This window comes from Poromitra crassiceps (genome assembly GCF_964638095.1).
Source record: "Poromitra crassiceps genome assembly, chromosome: 2".
Lineage (NCBI taxonomy): Eukaryota > Metazoa > Chordata > Actinopteri > Beryciformes > Melamphaidae > Poromitra > Poromitra crassiceps.
Window position 1 is genome coordinate 90,467,325 of NC_139624.1, and position 13,730 is coordinate 90,481,054.

Sequence of the window (13,730 nt, forward strand, 5' to 3'; positions counted from 1 at the left end):
AGCGGCCACCGATTTGGGGGGCCCCCATAGCTCTCAGGTTATACTCGAACCCTGATTATTTGCGATTAAAATAATGGTTGTTGGTATGTAGCCTATGTTAGACCCCCACCACAGGTGTGTTCATGGGCATGGCCGTAGCCAAGGTTTGAGAAATACAGAGGTTATTTTAGCGCGTTATGGGGGGTCCAGGGGGGGCTGTGCCCCCCAGATAATTTTTTTTCCCATTTTAAAGTAAAATGCTTCAATCTGTCACATATGGCAGAATACTGCTCAATTAAATACAATTGCCCATCTACACAAACATCACTTACAGGGGGAGTTACTTACCCATTCACTTCAATAGAACTGTCCCCAAAGTCTAGCCCCAATCTAGCCCCACTGCAAAATTTGAACGTTGTGGTGAGTTATGTCTCTTCCAATAGCACACAGAGAGGAAGCAAATTGTTGCATTTCTAATCAACTATGTCATATATCAAATGACATAGCCGGGGGTATTAAAAAAAAAATACAGAGGTCATGACCTCGGTGTCCTCAATGGTAGTTACGTGCATGTTCATGGGGCCTCAGACTCTATGGGAGCTCAGCCCCCATTGGCCCCCACATAACCCGAACCCTGACAGAAACTATTCTGAGAGTATTTGATCAGTGTGGTAAATTATTAGATGTGGGTCACCAGCCACTATTGGCTTAGCGGGAACATTTGTCCTGATCACTCCCATGCATGTCACAGAAATGGTCAAAATATCAACCCTATTTATTTAGGGTTTCTGTGCATGTCTTTGTCATTCAGTACCGTGCCCAGCATGTTATTTCACAGTAACTCACGGAACATGGGATAGTTTATTTTCGCCAGGTCGGATTTCGCAGCATACATTGACAATGATAAAGCTTCAGAAGAGTGAGACATAGGATACCGTCTCTTCTTGTTGAACTCAATACCATTTTTGAGGAGCTCAGCAAACAAATGTGCTGAATCAACATGGCCCAGACATGTTCCTAGTTCTTTTTCCTTTGCGGTGATTATTTTCAGTCGGTGGAGCTCAGGAAATGTTACGCATTTCAAAAAGTCCAGAGCGGCCAGCAGCCCGGCTACCCACTAGCAGCCGGGCTGATTTGTCTGGAGCCTGGATGTGGAGAGAACATGATGAGCATGGCCTGCTTTGTCTGGAGCCTGGATGTGAAGAGAACGTGAGGAGCATGACCTGCTTTGTCTGGAGCCTGGATGTGAAGAGAACGTGAGGAGCATGACCTGCTTTGTCTGGAGCCTGGATGTGAAGAGAACGTGAGGAGCATGACCTGCTTTGTCTGGAGCCTGGATGTGGAGAGAACATGAGGAGCATGACCTGCTTTGTCTGGAGCCTGGATGTGAAGAGAACGTGAGGAGCATGACCTGCTTTGTCTGGAGCCTGGATGTGGAGAGAACATGAGGAGCATGACCTGCTTTGTCTGGAGCCTCGATGTGGAGAGAACATGAAGAGCATGACCTGCTTTGTCTGGAGCCTGGATGTGGAGAGAACATGAAGAGCATGACCTGCTTTGTCTGGAGCCTGGATGTGAAGAGAACGTGAGGAGCATGACCTGCTTTGTCTGGAGCCTGGATGTGGAGAGAACATGAAGAGCATGACCTGCTTTGTCTGGAGCCTGGATGTGGAGAGAACATGAAGAGCATGACCTGCTTTGTCTGGAGCCTGGATGTGGAGAGAACGTGAGGAGCATGGCCCCCACTTTATTTGGGTCCGGCGGACGTTCGTTTTCGATGCACGCTCTAATTAAACCTTGAGCAATTTGGATAAGAGCTACAGGATTGGATTCTCCTCAGTCAATCAGCGAGAATGACAAATCAGCATTATCTCGACCATTCAAAGTCTAACGAAAACATTTCACTTCAGAAACAGACTTCAAAGGGGATCGAGTCCCGCTGGAATATGGGAAGAAAAGGAAGCGAGAGGGTTGAAGCGAGACCAGTGTTGTAGTCGTGTTGTTTTTTGTAATAGGCCATAATTATTTGGCATAAGATATTGATAGCTATATTCATACCGGAACATTATTAAATTCTGTACAAGGGAAGGCACGTGTGTTCCACCTACATGTGGATTCACGCTCATGTTCAGTAACTCTACAACTATGACTGGTAATGTTAATGGGGACTTGACTCAGACTCTTCTTTGGTGACTCAGACTCAGAACACTGGGGACTTGAGACACAACTCGAACTCGAGATATAGTAACATTTATATTAAGTTAAACTTGTTAGATTTTGAAGAAGGTGCCATACTTGAATTTCTTTTTGACAACATCTTTGCTTTTTCCGAATATATTTCTCATGCGTGGGATAGGAGAAAAAAGATGACATATGATAGATAATTCATATATTTTACTTACTACACATTGTAGTTAAATCGGTGTTTTGCTGTCCATGCCGTGTGTGCTGTGTGTGTGTTTGTATGGTTTTGTATTGTTTATGCACCGGAATCGATATGGTAATAACTGTATGTTGATGTGTCTGATAATCCCATGTGGGATGGGTCATGTAATTTGTCCTGACACGTAAATAAAACTTTCATTCATTCATTCATTCATTCATTCATATATTATAACATGAAGTGAATGATAGACGACTGGAGAGACAGACGCTCCATGTCAACCTGATGTAAATGGCTCTTTACAGAGGAGATGTGGGAGTCGGCCCTGTAAAGCTAAGTGCGGGTTATAAATACACGCTGCATCTTCACAATGGAAATGGCTGAGGGCAGTGGAGGACACAGCAGTGTGGCACTCTGCTTACAACATATATGGTCACTGGCCTCCTATAGCCTTTAGTGTGTGTCTGTGTTATTATGGCTGTACATGCATGTATTCTTTATTCTTTATTCAGATCTGCATTAGCTTCCGCTGCCGCGGTCACTAATCGTCTTGGGGTCCACCAGTATGAGTAGCTAGTGTGTGTCTGTGTTTGGCTGTACATGTATATGTATTCAGTATGAGTAGCTAGTGTGTGTCTGTGTTATATGGATGTACTGTACATGTGTATGTATTCAGTATGAGTAGCTAGTGTGTGTCTGTGTTATATGGATGTACTGTACATGTGTATGTATTCAGTATGAGTAGCTAGTGTGTGTCTGTGTTATATGGATGTACTGTACATGTGTATGTATTCAGTATGAGTAGCTAGTGTGTGTCTGTGTTTGGCTGTACATGTAATGTATTCAGTATGAGTAGCTAGTGTGTGTCTGTGTTATATGGATGTACTGTACATGTGTATGTATTCAGTATGAGTAGCTAGTGTGTGTCTGTGTTATATGGCTGTACATGTGTATGTATTCAGTATGAGTAGCTAGTGTGTGTCTGTGTTATATGGCTGTACATGTGTATGTATTCACCATGAGTAGCTAGTGTGTGTCTGTGTTATATGGATGTACTGTACATGTGTATGTATTCAGTATGAGTAGCTAGTGTGTGTCTGTGTTATATGGCTGTACATGTGTATGTATTCAGTATGAGTAGCTAGTGTGTGTCTGTGTTATATGGATGTACATGTGTATGTATTCAGTATGAGTAGCTAGTGTATGTCTGTGTTATATGGCTGTACATGTGTATGTATTCAGTATGAGTAGCTAGTGTGTGTCTGTGTTATATGGATGTACATGTGTATGTATTCAGTATGAGTAGCTAGTGTGTGTCTGTGTTATATGGATGTACATGTGTATGTATTCAGTATGAGTAGCTAGTGTATGTCTGTGTTATATGGATGTACATGTGTATATGTATTCAGTATGAGTAGCTAGTGTGTGTCTGTGTTATATGGCTGTACATGTGTATGTATTCAGTATGAGTAGCTATAGTGTGTCTGTGTTATATGGCTGTACATGTGTATGTATACAGTATGAGTAGCTAGTGTGTGTCTGTGTTATATGGATGTACATGTGTATGTATTCAGTATGAGTAGCTATAGTGTGTCTGTGTTATATGGATGTACTGTACATGTGTATGTATTCAGTATGAGTAGCTAGTGTGTGTCTGTGTTATATGGATGTACATGTGTATGTATTCAGTATGAGTAGCTATAGTGTGTCTGTGTTATATGGATGTACTGTACATGTGTATGTATTCAGTATGAGTAGCTAGTGTGTGTCTGTGTTATATGGATGTACATGTGTATGTATTCAGTATGAGTAGCTATAGTGTGTCTGTGTTATATGGCTGTACATGTATTCAGTATGCTAGTGTGTGTCTGTGTTATATGGATGTACATGTGTATGTATTCAGTATGAGTAGCTATAGTGTGTCTGTGTTATATGGATGTACTGTACATGTGTATGTATTCAGTATGAGTAGCTAGTGTGTGTCTGTGTTATATGGATGTACATGTGTATGTATTCAGAATGAGTAGCTAGTGTGTGTCTGTGTTATATGGCTGTACATGTGTATGTATTCAGAATGAGTAGCTAGTGTGTGTGTCTGTGTTATATGGCTGTACATGTGTATGTATTCAGTATGAGTAGCTAGTGTGTGTCTGTGTTATATGGATGTACATGTGTATGTATTCAGTATGAGTAGCTAGTGTGTGTCTGTGTTATATGGATGTACATGTGTATGTATTCAGTATGAGTAGCTATGTGTGTCTGTGTTATATGGCTGTAAATGTGTATGTATTCAGTATGAGTAGCTAGTGTGTGTCTGTGTTATATGGATGTACATGTGTATATGTATTCAGAATGAGTAGCTAGTGTGTGTCTGTGTTATATGGATGTACATGTGTACTGTATATGTATTCAGAATGAGTAGCTAGTGTGTGTCTGTGTTATATGGATGTACATGTGTACTGTATATGTATTCAGAATGAGGAGCTAGTGTGTGTCTGTGTTATATGGATGTACATGTGTACTGTATATGTATTCAGAATGAGTAGCTGAGTCAGACACACAGACAGCAGCTTTCTCTTTCTGTAGAGATGTTGCTAGTTTCAAGGGGCACTATTGCCAGCATGGCAGTAAGTGTAGTGTCTTTCTTTGGCTGCTAGTTCAGTGTGTTTTGGTCATAGAGTGATCAGACTAATACCATTGGAATCTGTGGATTCTCAGCATTCATTTGACATCTTAGTGGTGCAAACAAACAGAAAAATCCAAGCATTACCATGACCACTGGCATTACTTTTGCAGCGTTAGTGCCCTTGGAACCTAGTAACATCTGTATGTATGATTTATGGCTAGAGCCTCTGAACCAGCTCAGTCCACCAAGGGCAGATCAGCCCATATTATCAACACTAACACGCACTTCAATATTTATGAGCTATGCCCTGTTTCAATGTTCAACATTCCATGTTTATATGGCTCTTGGTCTGAAGGCTTTACCTAATTTGGTATCAAAAGGTATTGCCAGCAAATGTTTCACAATGAGAGAACAAGAAGAAACTGAATAAAACGTGGCAGCATTTTCACCCCGAGGGATCATTCAAAAGTGTAAACTAATCGGATCCTGTGATAATTGGCTGGCCACTATTTCTTCAGAAGTTGTAGCTGTCATAGACTGTGTTGCATAGTTGATTGCTCTATTGCTGACAAAAATGTGTTATTGTAAGTCGCTTTGGACAAAAGCGTCTGCCAAATGACGAAATGTAATGTAATGTAATGTTTCTATCAGCTCGCAATCAACTCTGATTAATGCACCTGCATTGGCCCTATTTAACACATTGAGTGCCAGCGACGCCATATGGCGTCATTAGAAATTTACCGTAGGCTGCCAGCGACGCCAAATGGCGTCAGTAACTCCAAATTGTTTTTTTTTTTGTTTTTTTATCACTTTATTTCTCAGTTTTCACAGAAACACAAGGATATCACAAAATACAGTATGAAAACTTTTTCTTTTTCTTTTTCCCTCCCTCCCTCCCACCCCATGGGGACTGACAAAAAACAACAACAACAACAACAACAACAAAAAAAAAAAAAAAAAAAAGTGCGTACAGTTATTTGGCTCATAGTAAACTACCTTTTCTCTGCTGTAATTAGACACTGTTCTCTCACAATTGGTCAATAATATATTTAATAAAGGGTTGCCATATGCTATTGAAATTATACTTAGGCCCTCGTACAGCCAATCTAATCTTTTCTAGTTTCAAAAATTGTAATGTATCTCTGATCCAGTGTTTAAAAGAAGGAGGGGCAGCCTGCTTCCAATTTAATAAAATGAGTCTCCTGGCTAAGAGTGTGACAAAAGCAATACAGTTGGATTGTGCCTTGGGGAGGTGATCGTCTTCACACTGGATGCCAAAGATGGCTGTTAAAGGATTTGGGTCTATTGGTCTGTCAAATATGTTAGACAAGGCTTCAAAAATGGAGGACCAGTAACCTGAGAGCTGTGGGCAAAACCAAAATGTATGAGCTAGTGTCGCAGGCGAGATCTTACACCTATTACAAGTATTATCAACTAACGGATACATCTTTGAGAGTCGGGCTTTAGACAGATGCAGCCTGTGTACCACCTTGAATTGAATTAGGCCATGCCTGGCACAAATCGATGAGGAGTGTATTCTTGAGAATATGTCTGACCATTCAGTATCCGTGAATTTCTACACTCAGATCAGCCTGCCACGCCTCTCTCAATACATCAAGAGATGTTGTCTGCATAGACGAAAGTTTATTATACATAACGGATATAATACCTTTGAGAGATGGTACCACTGGAAATAAATCATCAATAGGTTGCGGTTCAGGAATTGTGGGAAATGAACCTGTGTGTCTACGGGCCCAATCCCGGGCCTGTAAATAACTAAAAAAATGTGTTCTTGGTATATTAAATTTAGCTCTTAATTGATCAAACGAGGCAAAAATATCCGTCATGTACAAATCCTTGAATGTGATAATACCCCTCTCACGCCACTCCAGGAAGGAGTCACCATCAAGTGAAGGGCGAAATTGATGGTTTGCAACAATCGGGGCACAGAGTGAGCCAGCCTGCCAGGCATAGTGCCTCCGCACCTGAGCCCATATACGCATAGACTGGTGGACTAAGGGGGCAGTGGAAGTGTATTGTGATACAACAGGCATTGCTGAATATAGTAAGGCTGGGAGAGATGTTGGCCGACAAGCATCAGCCTCCATCTGAACCCAGGCAGGAGACTCATCGTTAGCATAGGTTTGACGCCAAAACGCCATAGCTCGCAGGTTACTAGCCCAATAGTATAGTTGAAAGTGTGGTAAAGCCATACCGCCCACTGATTTGGGTCTTTGTAGGAAGTCTTTACGGATACGAGGTGGCTTCTTATTCCAAATAAAGTCAGAAATTATCTTATTGAGATGTGAAAAAAAAGATTTCTTGATAAAGATTGGTATAGTTTGAAAAAGGTATAAAAATTTGGGTAAAGTGTTCATTTTAATTAGATTAATTCTGCCTGCTAGGGAGAGAGGAAGCATGGACCATTTGTCGAAGGCCGTCTTGGTTCGTTCCAGAAGAGGAGCAAAGTTAAGTTGAAATAGATCAGGGATTTTTTGAGCTACAACTACACCTAAGTATGTAAATTTGTTCATGGATATCTTAAAAGGACAAGGATTAAAAGCAAATGACTGCGCGGCAGCGTTGACAGGGAAAAGCTCACTTTTTGTAACATTAATCTTATAACCAGACACTTCACTAAACTGATTTAACGTATTAATAACATGGGGCAGGGTATTCTGGGGGTCAGTTATATATAATAATAAATCGTCAGCATATAACGAAAGTTTGTGTTCTCTTCCCCCACTTAATATGCCGCGGATTTCAGGCAAGGAACGTATTAGGATCGCAAGGGGCTCGATGGCTAAAGCAAATAGAAGGGGAGAGATCGGGCACCCCTGTCTCGTGCCACGTTGTAGCGGGAAGAACTGGGAATTAATGTTATTAGTGTGCACTGATGACACTGAGGACTTGTATAATAATTTTAACCATGATACAAATTTGGGGCCAAATCCAAATCTCTCTAGACACTGAAAGAGGTAGCCCCATTCAACCCTATCAAATGCTTTCTCAGCGTCTAGAGAGATAACTGCCTCGGGTAGTGGTTGATTGGGATCTGATGCGTGTATAATATTTAAAAGTCGACGAATATTAAAAAAAGAGAGACGATTCTTTATAAAGCCAGTTTGGTCTGGAGAAATAATAGACGGTAAGGTAGACTCTAGACGGCGTGCCAGAATCTTAGCTAGCAATTTGCGATCCACATTAAGGAGCGAAATAGGGCGGTACGACCCACAATTAAGGGGATCCTTATCTTTTTTCAACAAAACTGATATAGAAGCCTGATAGAACGTTGATGGAAGACGGCCCCCGACAAAGGACTCCTCAAATGCGGAGAGTAACACAGGAAGAAGCCTATCTGCAAATCGCTTAAAAAATTCAACAGTGAAACCATCTGGTCCCGGTGCTTTTGAGTTTTGCATATTGTAAAGAGCTGTTCTGGTTTCCCCCATAGACAGAGGTTCTTCCAGCTGCTTCCCAAATACTTCACTTATTTGAGGTAAATTTATGCTTTGAAAGAGCAAATCCAGTTTAGAGGGGTCAAAGACCATTTCAGAGGAATAGAGAGAGGAATAGAAACACTTAAACTCGTCATTAATCTCCTGCTCATCATTAGAAATCTGGCCATCCTGTTTACGGATGCCTGTGATCAGAGTAGAGGCTGTGAGTTGTCTGATCTGTTGAGCAAGAATCTTGCCCGACTTGTCTGAATGTTCATACAGATTGGAGCGAGCTTGAAGTAATAACTGTTCTGTATGACGTGTGGTCATCAAGTCAAACTCTGTCTGCAGAGTTGATCTCTCCTTTAAAAGTTCAGGAGTGGGAGCGGTTGAGTAGGTATGATCCAACTGTTGAATTTTGTCAGAGAGCTCTTTAAGACGCCTCCTCCCATCCCTGCTCTTCCAAGAAGTGTGTGAAATTATTACTCCTCTTAAAAAAGCTTTAAGCGTTTCCCAAAGAGTGGATTTGTTAACATCTGGCGTATCATTTATGATCAGGAAAAAACCAATCTCTCTATTAATGGATTCAACAAATGAATCATCAGCCAACAAAAGATTGTTAAAACGCCAAGGGCGCCGGGTAGCTTTCTTTGGAAAAGATAACTGCAAAACCACAGGTGCATGGTCAGAGATAACAATGCCTTCATACTTGCTGTCTTTAACTGAGGTCAGCAGTTGGCTGTCGATTATAAAGTAATCAATCCGAGAATAGGAATGATGCACAGCGGAAAAGAATGAGTAGTGTCTTAAATCAGGGTATAGAAACCTCCACGGATCTGACATATTATACATCTGTAGAAAGGAATTAATGGTCTTTGCTGATTTCGTTATATTGTAGGGAGTCTTAGAGGAGCGATCTATTACTGGATGTAACACACAGTTAAAATCACCCCCCAAGATGAGCCTGTGAGTGTTTAAGTTAGGTAATGAAGATAAAAATGTTTTCATAAACTGTGCATCATCCCCATTTGGGGCATATACATTGGCCAATATTAAAGGGACATTGAATAGGGTACCTGTGACCACAACAGATCTTCCTTGGTTGTCTGCAGTAACATTCTGCATAATAAAGGGCATGTTCTTATTAATAAGAATAGCCGCTCCCCGATTCTTGTGTTGGTAATTAGAGTGATATAGTTGCCCCACCCAGTTTTTGCGTAATCTGTTGTGGTCAGAAGTCACAAGATGGGTTTCCTGGAGAAAAGCAAGATTAGCAGACAGATTTTTCAAATGTGATAAGACTCTATTACGTTTGATAATATTATTAACCCCCTTGGTGTTCCAACTGATGCAATTTACTGTAATATTACCTTCATTACTCCTTGTTAGCAGTGCGTTAGCCATAATCACAAGAAATCAAACAATTGACTGTTACTACAGCATTCAGAAAAAATAGCGAACATCTCCGCACACACCTTGACAGAAAATATGTAACAATAAGTACAAACATGAAACAAAATGCCCCCTTCCCCCGACTTACCACTCCCCAAACGAGAAGTAAGAATCCCCTGGCACACTTGGTTCTTTCCCCTTGAGCTGCCTTAGGCAGTAACATCAAAACAACAAAACAAAAAAACAATGCTCCTTAAGTGCATTATAAATTTCAATTGCCACACCTCAGATGAAACTATAAACCCCGCCTACGGTATCCAAGTATAAAGTATAAAACTAGCAGCCTTCTCGGAGACGAGGGTATAAACACCCAAATGTAAACATAAGCATACTTGTACCGTAGCTTTGCTGTGACTGAGTCCAAACATATTTGCGAAAGATGCATACAGTCCGCTTCTTGCTGGTGATGTGAATAATTGTCCCTCTAAATGTAGTCCGCGAGAGGTGTGCAGTCCGCCTCTTGTTGGTGATGTGAATAATTGTCCATCTAAATGTAGCCCGTGAGAGGTGTACAGTCCGCCTCTTGCTGGTGATGTGAATAATTGTCCACCCAAATGCATCCCCAAGAGTACATTCTCCTTTCTTATTGATACAAATAATATTAATAATAAACACCCATACCTGAAGCCCCCCTAACAAAACAGAGCAGCGACCATAGTAAAAAGTATATGTACTGGGATAAAAACTTAGTTATTATCACGCTTAGATAATACAGGTGTAAACAAACAAAACCGTTCGAAAGGACCGAGTCGTCCACGGATGCACATCACTAGGCAGGGTTGTACAAAATGAACGAGTCGTCCACTGTCGCACATCACCAGACGTTACGCTATCGAATACATTGAATTGTCACATATCACCAACTATGTAAATTACGAACCAGCCTTTGTCCCTGTATGCACTGCCGGGCGTTTGAGGCAGCTATCCTCTTCTTACCGTATCTTAATCTCCCATTCGGCCCGCTGAGGAATTAGTCTGTTTAGCGAGGAAGTCCTCCACATCTGCGGGGGTCTTGAAGGACCGTGAAACGCCTTCGCAGACAAGACGTAGCTCAGCTGGGTGGTATAGACCGTATTTGATGCCTGCCTGTCTGAGTTTAGCTTTGACCGGGTTGAAGGTCGCTCTGCGGCGGCTGAGCTCGGCACTCATATCCGGGAATATGTGGACCCTTGGCCCTCTGAATTTGAGTTTGCCCTTGTTTCTGGATACTTGTAGGATTTTCTCTCTGTCGGAGTAATAGTGCAGCCGCACTATCATAGGCCTGGGGCGGTCCCCGGATTTGGGTTTAGCAGCAAGGGATCTGTGAGCACGATCCAGCACCACGGGGTTAGGTATATCATCGCCCAGCACCTCGCTGAAAAAAGAGGCCATGAATGCCATAGGTTTGCCACTTTCTGCGTCCTCCGGGATCCCGATGATTCTCAGGTTCTGACGGCGGCTCCTGTTCTCCAAGTCGTCATTCCGGTCCTTAAGTTTCGCCATCTCCACCTTCAAAACAGAAACGATGCACCCCAGCTCAGTGATATTGGTGTCATGGCGGTTGAGAGCGCCCTCAATATCCCGCACAGTGGTAGTAGTCTCGGCCTGTGTTGAGCGAAGGGACGCCGTCTCGGCTCTGAACTCCGCTGTTAGGGAAGCGATGTCCGCTTTAGTATCGCGACGGAGGGCCTCGAGGTCTAGCTTGTTTCAGCGCGGAAATTAGCCATCTCTTGTCTAATTGTGTCGCTCATCAGCTGTCGGGAGGCGTCCAGCTCGGCTTTAACCAGCTGGAGAAGGGTATTTTGCTCCGGCTCTTGTATGGGTGAAGGTAAAGGTGAAGCAGGCCGTCCTTGTTGGCTAGATGGGAGGCGGGTGGAGCTGCTAGCATTAGCTGGGTCCATGACCGATTGTCTGAGTGCAGAGTTAGGCGGGTTTTGAGCCGCTTTGCCCGACTTTACTTGGTTTCTAGTCGACATTAAGCTCAGAAAATGTTTCTTCAATGCGCCAGCTGAATTATGTCACGGAAATATCAAAATGGTGTGGTATAATATGTTAAGATATACGGAGCTCGTTAGACCTGCGGCTACTCCATGTTGGACGCAAACCGGAAGTCCCCAAATTGTTTTTTTGACGGGGGGGTGTCGATCTAAGCTTCTTACGTCGCCTCTAACGATATTGTAGCTATTGGAGGTCGATAACCTATTTTACAAACCCATTAGGTGGGGACAGCACTCTCCTGATCAGAGAAAAAGGAGCCAAACACACAGAAGAAGTCGCTGGGGAAAAGGAGGAAATCGCATCGCATCCGTCCGTATGCATCGACGTGCATGAAGCACAACGAGCACAACGCCAGCTGTGCCCGCAGCAGCAGCATCCGCTGTCACAACTGAGCACCTCCGTGTACGCTGCGACAGCACAATCGCATAAACTGCCTTATTATTCTCAACTGGAAGCATAGGAGCCCGTGACAAACACGCGGAACGCTGTAAAAATGCTGGATGTCGCGGACCCTTCACTGTGCAGAGCAAACTCAGTAGAGAGCCACCAGACACACCCAGGAGGAGGCGTGTGCAGTTGGGGGGGGGGGGGGGGGGGGGGGGGCACGCAGAGCAGCAGAGCACCATACCACACTTCACCCAGACAGACCCAGACAGCAGGACAGGATTACAGGAGGAAGGGTCGGTTACATGGCATTTGACACAGGAGGAAGCTGTAACCAGCAGCGCACGCAGGGGCCAGTGCTGCTGGTTACAGCTAAAAAATATTATTCTGCCAAACAAAATTCCCTGGCCTTCACTGTTTTATTGAAGGAAATTATTTTTGAGGTGTGACTACATCAGAAAATTAGCTTCAGAGTCAGTGATGTGCTTGAAATGTTTAATTTCACAAAAGGCTCATTATCTCAGCTCGTAGAAAAAAAGGTCTGTTTTTCGTTCAATCAAGCTATCTTCTCCGGCTCATAACTAAAGAACGGAAAATGGGATCAATAAACTTTTTTTTGCAGGTGGCTAGACGAGAGTCTCATCGTTATTTGTGCGTGTTCAGTGTTTACATAGTAATTATTAAAGAAATTATATGACTGTTTTAAAATGCATTGCAGCCTATGTGGCACAGCAAGCAACCTTTTGCCCAAGGGTCGTGGCACTCAAAGTGTTAATAGCTCTCATCACAGACTGCTGATGCTGAAACTTGGACACACTGACCTTGTCTGCTGCCACGGAACTGCCCTGGGCCAATGCTGAAATTTTCACAAATCACTACCACCCAAGGTGACCACACAATTTTTTTATTTTTGTCTTCCTACATATCTCTAGTTTATATTTTGGTATGACCCTGTCAATCTTGTAGCTTATTGATAGTTATCACTCTGTAAACAAACCTACTCCCATATACTGTAAATGACAAAACCCTGATTTCTGTGTATTAGTCCAGATGATATATGAAAATGATGTTTGGTTTTTCGTAAAAGCATGAAACTTAGTACGCTTTATTTCACCAGAGGCGAAGGCAGCAACACAAAAGACTGATGGAAATAACATAACAGAAGAGAAGGTAAGCCCCACTATCTGGTATGCAGCATTGCATTGACAGTCAGTAGATAGTAAACACAATTCTGCCTGACCAATCAGTCGTCTACAATGTTTTCACGTCACCGTATGAACCCGGGTTCACAGCGCTAGAACCTCAACAGAGCAGGGACCAAAAGCAGCACAACTCAACCCCGACTCAACCCGGGCTGTCCACGTTTTTGATCGGTGGAATGAGACAAAAAAGCGAGACAAGCTGGGCGGGGCCGCGTTGATACCAGCGGTGGAAATGGGCCATTATAGTTTGGGGCCCTGAACATTTTCAGAATCGCAATTCGTAAAAA